The 12,412-nt window shown below is 41.3% G+C and overlaps 1 long non-coding RNA gene across 3 annotated transcripts in view; it reads left to right on the plus strand.

The window, feature by feature from the left end:
- The window catches only part of LOC132400418 (uncharacterized), a 53,078-nt gene that overhangs the window by 1,044 nt on the left and 39,622 nt on the right, over positions 1–12,412 (plus strand). The window lies entirely within an intron of this gene.

The raw sequence follows: 12,412 nt of genomic DNA on the forward strand, positions 1-12,412 counted from the left end.
GGAGCCTGATGGTTGAGGGGTAAACTATTCATGAACCAATATTATATGTCATATGAGGAGCATCTGATGGCTCTGGGCCTCTACTCACTGGAATTCAGAAGAATGAGGAGAACCTCACTGAAACCTGTCAAATGTAGAAATCTCTCGACAGAGTGGACATGGAGGGATGTTTTCTATGGTGGGGGAATCTAAGACGACACAGCCTCAGAATAGAAGGATATCCTTTCAGAACGGAGATGAGGAGAAATTTTTTTAGCATGGGACTGGTGAATCTCTGGAATTCGGTGCCACACGTGGCTGTGGAGGCCAAGTGTGTATGTATATTTAAGGCAGAGGTTGATAGATTCTTGGCTAATCAGGGCATGAAGGGATACGGGGAGAAGGCAGGAGATTGGGTCTGAGAGCGTAAATGGATGATGAAATAGCAGAGTAGACTCGATGGGCCAAATGGCCTAATTTGCTACTGTATCTTAAGGTCAAATGGTCTAATAAATAAGGGTCTGATTACCATTAAGCAATTAGTGTACCACATGTTATAATTCTTGATATATTAAAGCACCTGTCTCTGCTACAGTTTGGGAGTTGACATCCTTCAACAGATCACTCTGATCTACATGTCATTGCTGACAGCTTCAGAGAACTTGGAAAGATCCTGGATTGAGGAGTTATTATCTTTGATCTCAATTGAGAAAAGAGAACTACCAGGTTCACGAGGCTTTACCTACTCCTATTGTCTAGTCACTCTGTACTTTGTCTGTAACTGCAGCACTACATTCTGCATGCTGTGTTCTTTTTACCATCTCAATGTATGTATCTACAGTCTACTGCCCATGCAGAGCATTGTGTTCATAGCTAGGCAGGGAGTAAAACACTTTCTTAAAAATCTCCTGAGCCAGGAGCTTTTTTCAGCATTTTGAATAAGAAAACTTTAAGAAAATAAGAACACAAGAAACAGGAGCAGGAGTGGGCCATCTGCCCTGTCGAGCCTGCTCTGCCATTCAATAAGAATATGGCTGATCTGGCCATGGACTCATCTCCACCTACCTACCTTTTCCCCATAATCCTTAATTCCCCATCTATGCAAAAATCTATCCAGCCTTGTTTTAAATATATTTACTGAGGTAACCTCCACTGCTTCAGAGAATTCCACAGATTCACCACACTCTGGGAAAAGCATTTCCTCCTCATCTCTGTCCTAAATCTACTCCCCCAAATTTTGAGGCTATGTCCCCTAGTTCTAGTCTCACAAACCAGTGGAAACAACTCTCCTGCCTCTATCTTATCTATCCCTTTCATAATTTTATCTGTTTCTGAAAAATCTCCTCTCATTCTTCTGAATTACATTGATTACAATCCCAGGCAACTCAATCTCTCCTCATAGTATAGCCCCATCATCTCTGGAATCAACCTGGTGAACCTCTGCCGTACCACCTCAAAGCCAGTATATACTTCTTCAAGTAAGGAGATCAGAACTGCACACAATACTCCAGGTGCAGCCTCACCAAGTATCTTGTACAGTTGCAGCATAACCTCCCTGCTCTTAAATTCAATCCCTCTAGCAATGAAGGCCAACATTCTATATGCCTTCCTGATAGCCAGCTGCACCTGCAAACCAACCTTTGTGATTCATGTACAAGCACTCCCAAGTCCCTCTGCACAGCAGCACACTGCAATTGTTTTACCATTTAAATAATAATCTGCTCTTTCATTTTTCCTTCCAAAGTGGATGACCTCACATTTACCAACACTGTACTCCATCTGCCAGACCCTTGCCCACTCACTTAGCCTATCTGTATCTCTCTGCAGACTCTCCATATCTTCTGCACAATTTGCTTTTTCACTCAATTTAGTATCATCAGTAAAATTAGATAAACTACATTCTGTCCCATCTTCCAGATCGTTAATGATATCGTGAACAGTTGTGGGCCCAGCACCGACCCCTGACCAACCAGAATAACACCCATGTATCCGAACTCTCTTCTTTTCGTTAGTTAACCAATCCTCCATCCATGCTTATACATCACCACCAACTCTATGCATCCTCATCTTATGGATAAATATTCATGTAGCACCATATCAAACCGCTTCTGGAAATCCAAGTAAGTAATGTCCATCTGTTCCCCTCTATCCACTGTGCTTGTTATATACTCAAAGAGCTCCAGTAAGTTTGTCAACAGGACCTGCCTTTGCTGAATCCATGCTGTGTCCACCTGATGGATCTATTTCTTTCCAGGTGCCTCGCTATTTCTTCTTTACTGATAGCTTCAAGCATTTTCCCAACTACAGGTGTTAAACTAACTGGCCTGTAGTTATCTGCCTTTTGCCTACATCCTCTTTTGAACAGTGGTGTGATATTCACCATCTTCCAACCCGCCGGGACCTGCCCAGAATCCAGAGAATTTTAGTAAATCATCACCAAAGCCTCTACTATAATCTCTGCCATTTCGTTCAGTACCCTGGGATGCATTCCATCAGGACCAGGGGACTTAGTTATCTTCAGGTCCACAAGTTTGCTCAGCACTACCTCTTTAGTGATAGCTATTGTATCGAGGTCCTCACCTCCCATCACATCCATAACATTTCTCCTTGCATGTTAGACGTGTCCTCCACCATGAAGACTGACACAAAATAGTCATTTAAAGCCTCTGGCATTTCCTCATTACCCAATATCTACTCCCCCTTCTCATTCTCCAAAGGACCTACATTCACTTTAGCCACCCTTTTCTGCTTTGTATAATTATAAAAACATCTGCTATGCATTTTTTACATTTTGTGCGAGTTCATTTTCATAATCTAGCTTCCCTTTCTTTATTGCGCGCTTAGTGGTTCCTTGTTGCATTTTAAAGTTTCCCAATCTTCCAGTTTCCCACTATTCTTGGCAGATTTTGTATGCACAAGCTTTTAGTTTGATGCCTTCTTTTATTTCCTTAGTTATCCAAGGCTGGCTCTCCCCACCCTTACTGTCCTTGCATTTAACTGGAATATACTTTTGTTGAGCACCTTGAAAAATCTCTTTGAAATTCTTCCAATGTCCCACCAACTGTTCCACCACATAGCCTGTGTTCCCAGTCTACACTAGCCAAATCCTCCCTTATCCCATTGTAGTCTTCGTTGTTTAGGCATAAGACATTGGTTTTAGATTGAACTATTGCACACTAAATTTGTATAAGAAATTCATTCATACTATGATCACTCTTTCCAAGAGGGTCCCTAACTACAAGATCACTCATTTTACCTGTCTCATTGCACAGAACCAAATCTAAGATAGCATGTTCCCTTGCAGGTTCAGTAACATACTCTTCAAGAAAGCCATCATGGATACATTCTTTGAAGTCCTCCTCAAGACTACATTGACCAACTTGATTCACCCAATCTATGAGCAAGTTAAAGTCCCTCATGATAGATGCTATTCCATTCTTACATTTCTCAGATATTTCTCTATTTCTTCCCTGTACCACTGTAATTTTCGGTGGTTGACAGACAACTCTCACTAGTGATTTTTTCCCTTTACTATTCCTAATCTCTATCCAGATGGATTCAACATTCTTTTCCTTAGATTTTATATCATCTCTCACTATCGTTCTGGCCTCATCTTTAATTAAGAGCACTACCCCACCTCCCTTACTTTTCTGCCAATCCTTCCATATTACCTGATATTCTTAGATATTTAATTTCCAGTCCTCTCCACCCTAGAACCACATCTCTGTAATGGACACTAAATCATACCTCTTTGTACTAATCTGAGCCACAAATTCTCTGACATTGTCTCAAATACTACGGACATTCAAATAAAGTGCCCTTACACTCATTTTAAAATCGTTTAATCTTTTATTCTTTTGCACTTGACTTTTCTTCACTCCACTCTTACTTTTCTCTTTTTTATCTTTTGTGTTTCTTTATCTTTATCCAAATTTTTCTTTTTTACTTTATCCATACCTCTCCAATCTGTTGAACCCACCCACCTACTATTTAGTTTAAAGCCCTATACACAGCCCTAGTTGTGTGATTTGCTAGGATCCAGGTCCCATCACGGTTCAGATGGAGCTCATCCCATTGGTACAATCCCTCCTTCCCCAACACTGCTGCCAATTTCCCATGAATTCAAACCCACTTCTCCCATACCAATCCTTGAGCCATGCATTTAACATTCTAATCTTCTTGACCCTATGCAAATTTGCACCTGGCTCAGGTAGTAAACCAGAGATTGCTATCTTTTTGGTTCTGCTTTTTAATTTGGTCCCTAGCTGCTCAAGTTCCTTCAGCAGAACCTCTTTCCTCATTCTACCTATGTACTTGATACCCACATGGACCACAACAACTGGATCTTTCCCTTCCCAGTGCAAATTCCTCTGCAGGCATCGCAAGCCTGAATATACTAACACTATTATTGAGTATTCTCAAAATCAGCATTTAACAAGGTAGTACACATATGTAACATTCTACAGCTATGGCATGGATTAGTGTGAACTCGTGGAGCGACAATAGCTTAATAGCAGTGAACGTTAAACATACTTCCTTCAAAATACATCTATGAAACATTTACCAATATTAAAAAAGCTTATCTTGCTGTTTCAGGGGCAAATAAAGAGTGGATGGAGATGGATGTCTTTCCACCATGTTTGCTCCAAGTCACAATCCAAATTAATCTGCGCAGGTAGTGATGTTTGTACAAAACGAACTGCACACAAAATGAGCAGTGCTCTAGAGGCAGAACATCTGTGATGTCAAACTTAACTTCTGAAACTAAAAGACCATTTAATTAATTCTTTGGCAAAAGAAGTGACAGTCTCAGAGACTTGTCTTGAAACAATCATACTGCACAGTCTTTAACCATTCTTGCTTTGAAAGTGTCAAGTTTGATGACATACTTGCACATGGTAATGTGTGATGAGCTGAGCAATGACACAATGCTCACCCAGAATTATGATTGGGTGAAGTATCTCTGAAGTGAAGTGTGCCCTCTTAATATAACCTCCAACTCCCTGTAGCCCCAGAGTCCAAAAAGGGACAAACTTCACTAAAATAAGTGATGCACTTATTTTATTTGTGATGCACTGCATTTCCTCTGCATGCACCTGTCTTTGAATAACAAGAAGGATTTGAACCTTTGCTCGATTCAATTGCTCTGGACTGAGAGGTTGCTTGAAAATGTGCCAGCACATTTGGCTAATCTTTCTTTGTGATCCAAAGGAAGGCCTCAGCTTCGATGGAAGGTACAAGCTTATAATCATCTTCCAAATGACAGAAGACCACCAAGTCAATGCTGGCAAATAGTTAGCCATTTACACTCCTGAATCTAGTTGGGCAAGGGGTAGTTATGCTGGGGTGCTTGGTCAATACGCTGCATTCCAACCTCACTTCTAGGTGTTGGTGATCAGTGTTGCTGGTGCCAGATGCTGACATTGTAGCATATGGCATTCAGATGCATTCCAGTCCATGAACAGTGCCTTTGAAGACAATTTATCTTTTCACTCTACTGCCCTCACAATACGTTGTGTACAAAGCTAGGCTGGGAGCTAAACACCTTCTCAAAAATCACCCAACCCGGAAGCTTTTTTTTTCAGTTTTTAATGAGAAAACTTTGTTAAACTGTAGAAAGTTAAGTAAAACATGCATTAGATTCAAAACAAAATTGTTGTGTGCTTGAATATACTGATACAATAGATTATTCTCACAATCAACATTAAACACATATGCAAAAATCTATAGCTGTGGCATGGACTGGAGGGAACTCACGGTGCGATGATGGCTTAATTGCAATGGACATTAAACATAATACTTCCTTCAATGTACATTTACTAAATGTTTACCAATATTAAGAAAGCTTAAGACTACAAATGTTCCTGCTTCAAGGGGATATATAGAGTGAATGGAGATGGATGTCATTCTACTGTGTTTGCTCCAAGTCAAAATCCAAACTAACCCACCCAGGAAATGATGTGAAAATCAGCTAATGAACAGGAAGTGATGTTTGTCCAAAACAAACTACATACAAAACAAGAAGCAGAACGTATGGTATGAGCAGTTTGGATAACACACAAACAAAATATATTCACTGAATCTCGATGACTGTGTCAACAATAAATCAATATCCATACTAGGTTCTTATGTATTCCAATTGCTTTTGGGACCATGAAATGCGCTGCTTGGATTGCTTAAAGTACAACAGTAGCTACTGATAAAAGTGCAGCATTGTCTATAAAGCTCTCCACATCATAAGAGGATCTGTAGCAATGCAACTATAAAGTCTGTCAGTATGCACTATGGTGTTCAAATCAGAAGGGACATGCTAAAACTTATATATGCAAAACATTCATGATGAAGAAATGTAATTAACATAAAAAAGTGGAATGCTATTTGGGACTCAGTAACAATGGGTAATTCTCTTTAAATTGCTTCTTAAATTAATAATAATAATAGAGCTTTTACATGCCTATAAATAAAACAGTTCGAACAAGAAAAATAGCAGCAAATGTTCATCCAGGCAATTAAAATGAATTCACTTAAACAAAGAAACTGAACATGAGTGTACAAGGTGACAGAAAGCTTATTTTGAACCATATTCCTGCCAAGTTCTACACAATAGTGCATTCTAGTGATTATTTTCATTTGGTTCAGTCAGCTCTCCAATTCTATTGTATCTAGTTTACATATTAAAAGTTGAACAATTCTTTCACATCTACAGCCACCCCATAATGTGATATGATTAAGCTGCCCCATCCATCTATTTAATTTTGGTACTGATCTTACCTGTTAGAACCGTAGTGATAGGGGAGGCATTGGTTATGGAAACAGACAAGTGGTTCTGTGGGCATGACAGATGACCAGATGGTATGTTGCTTCCAGGGTGCCAGGGTCAGCTACATCTTGGAATGACTACGCAGCATTCTTAAGTGAGCAGCCAGAACTCGTGGTTCACATTGGTACCAATGATGTTGGTAGGAGGGGTGACAAGGTCCTGCAAAGTGAGTTCAGGGAGTAAGCTGCAAAGTTAAAGGACAGGAACTCCAGGATTGTGATCTCAGGTCTGCAACCCATGCCACTTGCTAGTGAGGCCAGAAATAGGAAGATTGTACAGTCCAGCATGTGGCTTAGAAGATGGTCGGGGGAGACCCTCAGATTTTTGGATCATTTGGTTCTCTTCCAGATAAGGTGGGACCTGTACAGAAGGAACAGTTTGCACCTGAACTGGAAGGGGACTAGCATCCATACAGGAAGGTTTGGTGGGTAGGTGGGGGTTAAACTAGAGTTGCAGGATGATAGGAACCAAAGAGCAAGGGCAGACAGTGGAGTGGGTGTGGGGAAAGCTGTTGTTAAGCCTACATACAAAATTGGGAATCAGAAGTTTGAGCATGATGGGCTGATGGTCTGAGTTGCATATATTTCAATGCAATGGGTACTGTAGGAAAGCCAAATGAGATTAGGATATGGATCAACATGTGGAATTATAACATTAACATGGGAAATTCTGTAGATGTTGAAAATCCAAAGCAACGTACGCAAAATGTTGGAGGAACTCAACAGGTCAGGCAGCATCAAGGAAATAAATAAAGAGTTGACGTTTTAGGCCAAGAGCCTTCTTTAGGACTGGAAAGAAAGGGGGAAGATGCCAGAATAAAAAGATGGGGGGGGGGAGGAAGGGGGATAACTAGAAACTGATAGTTAATGTAAAGGGTGGAGAGAAAGGAATTTGATAGGAGAGGAGAGTGAGCCATCAGAGAAAGGGGAAGAGGAGATCAAGGGGGAGGTGAGAGACAAGTGAGATGAGATAAGAGGCCAGAGTGGAGAATAAAAGAAGAGGGCAGAGGGAAGGGTTTTTTTTTACCAGAAGGAGAAATCGTTATTCATACTATCAAGTTGGAGGCTAGCCAGACGGAATATAAGATGTTGCTCCTTCACCCCGAGTGTCACAAGAGGCCATGGACTGACATATCAGAACAGGAAGTGGAATCATAATTAAAATATTTGGCCACCAGGAAGTTTGGCTTTTGACAGATGGAGTACTGATGCTTAACAAAGCTATCCCCTATCTACAATGGATCTCACCAGTGTAGAGGAGGCTGCATTGGTAGCACCGGACACGATAGACAACTCCTCCACATTTGCAGGCTAAGTGTTGCTTCACCTGGAAAGACTGTTTGAGGCCCTGAATGGAGCTGAGGGAAGAGGTGAATGGGCATGCATAGCACTTTTGGCGCTCAGAGGGAGATTAGTGGGGAGGGATGAATGGACAAGGGATTCTTGGAGGGATTAAAGGTGGTGTCGAAAGATTAATTTTGAAGCTAGTAGAAGTTGTGCAGAATGATGTGTTGGATGCAGAGGCTCATGAGGTGGCAGGTAATTACAAGAGGAACTCTATCATTGTTATCGCAGCGGGAAGATGGGGTGAGAGCGGAATTTTGGGAAATGGAGGGAGGTGAGGTGAGGACAGCATCAACTGTGGAGCAAAGGATACCCTATTCTTTGTAGAAGGAGAACATCTCTCATGTCCTGGTAAGGAAAGCCCCATCATGGGAACAGATGTGGATTTTTAACAGATTTTTATCTATGATCTTTGAATCCTCTTTGGCTGCAGGGGAAGTGCCGGAGGACTGGAGAATGGCAAATGTAGTTCCCTTCTTTAAAAAAGGTAATAGGGAGAAACCTGGGAACTATAGACCGGTGAGTCTTATGTCAGTGGTATGCAAACTACTGGAAAGGATTCTTAAAGACAGGATCTACCAGCATTTGGAGAAGTACAGTCTACTCATGAATAGTCAACATGGCTTTATGAAGAGAAGATCGTGCCTCACTAGCCTGATTGAGTTTTTTGAAGAGGTAACAAAAGAAATTGATGAGGGTAGGGCAGTGGATGTGATCTACATGGACTTCAGCAAGGCATTTGACAAGGTCCCTCACAAGAGACTCATCCAGAAAGTCATGAGGCATGGGATAAGTGGAAACTTGGCTGTTTGGATAAAAAATTGGCTTAAAGGAAGAAAGCAGAGGGTAGTTGTGGAAGGAAAGTATTCTGCCTGGAGGTCGATGACTAGTGGAGTGCCGCAGGGATCTGTCCTGGGACCCCTGCTATTTGTGATTTTTATAAATGACCTGGATGTAGAGGCGGAAGGATGGGTGAGTAAGTTTGCAGATAACACGAAGATTAGAGGAGTTGTGGATTATGACAGGCATAGATAGGGTGGATAGTCAGTACCTGTTTCCCAGGGCACCAATAGCAAACACCAGAGGGCACATGTACAAAATTAAGGGAGGGAAGTTTAGGGGAGACATCAGGGGTAAGTTTTTTTACACAGAGGGTTGTGAGTGCCTGGAATGACTTGCCAGGGATAGTAGTGGAGGCTAAAACATTAGGGGTATTTAAGAGCCTCTTGGACAGGCACATGGATGAAAGAAAACTGGTGGGTTATGGGGTAGTGTGGATTTAGTACATTTTTTTAAGGATTATATGGGTCAGCACAACATGGAGGGTTGAAGGGCCTGTACTGTGCTGTAGTGCTCTGTGGTTCTATGGTTCTATGTGGCAGAGATGAAGGGACTGCGAAAAGGGAATAACATTTTACAGTAGACAGGGTGGGAAAAGGTATCATCAGGATAACCATGGGAATTGATAGGTTTATAAAAGATGCTGGTTGACAAGAGACCGAGAAAGGGGAGGGAGGTCTTAGAAATGGACCAAGTGAGTTTAAGGGCCAAGTGGAAATTGGAGGCAAAGTTGATGAAATTGACTAGCTCAGCTTGGGTGCATGAAAGGGCAGAAATGCAGTTGTCAGTATCGTAGAGGAAAAATTGGAGAGCATTAACAGAGAGGGCTTAGAACATGGACACAGTCCATCACAGTCAAAAGCAATGTAGCCATTAATAAGACTTGGTTGCAGGAGGCCAGGAAAGGCAGTTCAGTGTTCTGGGGTTTCAGTGTCTTAGGTATGGTCTGGTGAGAGAGATTAAAGGGGGAGGATTGGCATTACTAGTCAGGGGAAATGTCACAGCAGTGCTCAGGTGGTACAGGCTGGACAGCCCATCTACTAAGGCTATATGAATGGAACTGAGGAACAGGAAAGAGAAGGCAACATTAATGGGATTATATTATAGACTACCCAACAGTCCATGGGACTTAGAGGAGCAAATTTCTAGAAATCGCAAATTGTTGCAAGAAATATAAGGTGAAAGAAAAATAGTAGGTGATAATTTTCCACATGTTGACTGAGAGTGCAATACTGTAAATAAGGGATCTATGGGATAGAGGTTGTCAAATATGTTCAGGAACGTTTCCTTAAGTAGTTCATAGAAGTCCCAACTACAGAGAGCGTGGTACTAGATTTCCTTCAAGAGAATGAGACAAGACTGGAGACAGAGGGAAATACTTGGTGTGTAGTGATCATAATGTCTATGGTTTCAAGATAATTATGGAAAAGGATAGATCTGGTCCTCGGGTTGAGATTCCACATAGGAGAAATATTTAAGAAGAACATGAGGGGAATTTCTTCATTCATTTGGTGATGAGATGGTGGAAACAGCTGCAGTGGAAGTGTGATATCTTCTAACTCCAAGACATAAAATACTAATTGAAAGGAAAACACGGAGTGTCCATATTGCATATCTAACTTCGTTTTTACTTTAAGTGAGGCATGCACATATAACATGATGACATAATGATGTACGACATTTACGTTCTTTTACATAAACCTGCAATGCATTATGTAAACAACAAATAATGCTTAATCAAACAAGATATTTACAATAATCCTCAAATATTACCAAAATATTAAAGACACAACCCTCCTCCTCCCTGCTTAGCCATAAACTCTAACTCAATACAAAATGCATCTTAACTATGCACACAGTATACTGTATAGTACATCTACAATATAGACATCTACAGCATAGAAAAATTTAAGTGGTCCCAATCTGGTCTAAAGATTTAATTGCTGTGATGGATTTCTTACTCTTGTGGGATAATGCCTTTCCTGACAAGGGGATCACTCTGCTTGGGAGCTTAGACTCGTGGCTGTGAAACAATCTCAGGGTCTGATGGTAATGCAAGAGATATCTCTGGAACTGTAGTTCTGACAGCTGTGGCCTCCTTTCATCTCTTTCAATTCTGTTCTCCTCAACTGATCAATACACCGTCTCCAAATGACATCAGATGCAATCTGCACTGCATAGGAGCTTGGCCCAAATCTGTCCTTAATTTTTCCAAGTGCCCTCTTTTGATCAACTTTGTTGTCCTTCTGACCACTATGTAGCTGCATCCACTACTACCAAGAAGTTTATGCCCATGAATGGTCCGACAAAGTTCACATGAATCCTCTGCCAGAGTAATGCAGACACATTCCCAGGGATGGAGAGGCACAGCTCTCGACATCTTTTGGAAGTGTTGGCATCCCAAACAGTGCATGGCGAGATGCTCAATCTACCAATCTATTTCAGGCCATAAGACAAAACTTCAAGCCAATGCTTTCATTTTGACCACGCCTAGATGACTGACATATACAGTAGCTTCTCCAACACTTTAGTTCTCAGCCTGGATGATACAATAACTCTCAATCCCTTCATAAGGCAATACCTGTCACAGACGAGTTCATCCCATCCCTGGTAAGATTCAGGGAACTTGAATTTCTGCTGCACATTTTGGGTGGCAGGTAGTCCTGAGACAGTGTGGGATCCTTTCTGGTTTCCCTTTCGATCTTTGCTGCAGTAGTAAGGAGACTTTCAACTTGTGTTTGGGAGAATACACCCAGAGGAGTGTCCTCTTTCTTATATTTTTCAGGCAATGGGAGAATCCATCAATATTTCTGTGATTAGTCATCCTCTTGAACTCAACCTTGTAATTGTGTCGTCCAAGAAACAGAGCCCATCTCCGCATTCATACTGATGCTATTAGTGAAACCCCTTCTGCAGATTGAAAATGGACAGTAGTGGTTGATGATCAGTAATGAGGGTAAAATCATTCCCTTACAAATACTGGTCGAAACGTTTTACACCCCAAACCAGATTGAAGGCTTCTTTGTCAATCTGTGCATAATTTTTGTCTGCAGCAGTCAGGGAATGTGATGAAAAGGCTATGGGACATTCAATTCTGTCACTCATAACATGTGACATGACTGCACCTATACCATAAGGCAAGATGTCACATGCAAGCTTCACTGGACAATCTGGATCATAATATGTGAGTACAATGTCTAACATCACTATTTCCTTTAGCTTTTTCCAAAGCCACTTCACATTGTTTTATCCATTGCCATTTCTTCCCGATCTGTAGTAACAAGTTCAGAGGGTGGGTCACAGTACCTAAGTTTGGCAGGAACCTGTTATAGAAATTGACATTTATATGAAGGACCACAACTATAACACGTCATTTGGGCTTGGGCATCCACCACTGCTTGAATTTTCTCAGAACGCTGTGTAAACCTTG

Source organism: Hypanus sabinus, chromosome 1, assembly GCF_030144855.1.
Source record: "Hypanus sabinus isolate sHypSab1 chromosome 1, sHypSab1.hap1, whole genome shotgun sequence".
NCBI lineage: Eukaryota > Metazoa > Chordata > Chondrichthyes > Myliobatiformes > Dasyatidae > Hypanus > Hypanus sabinus.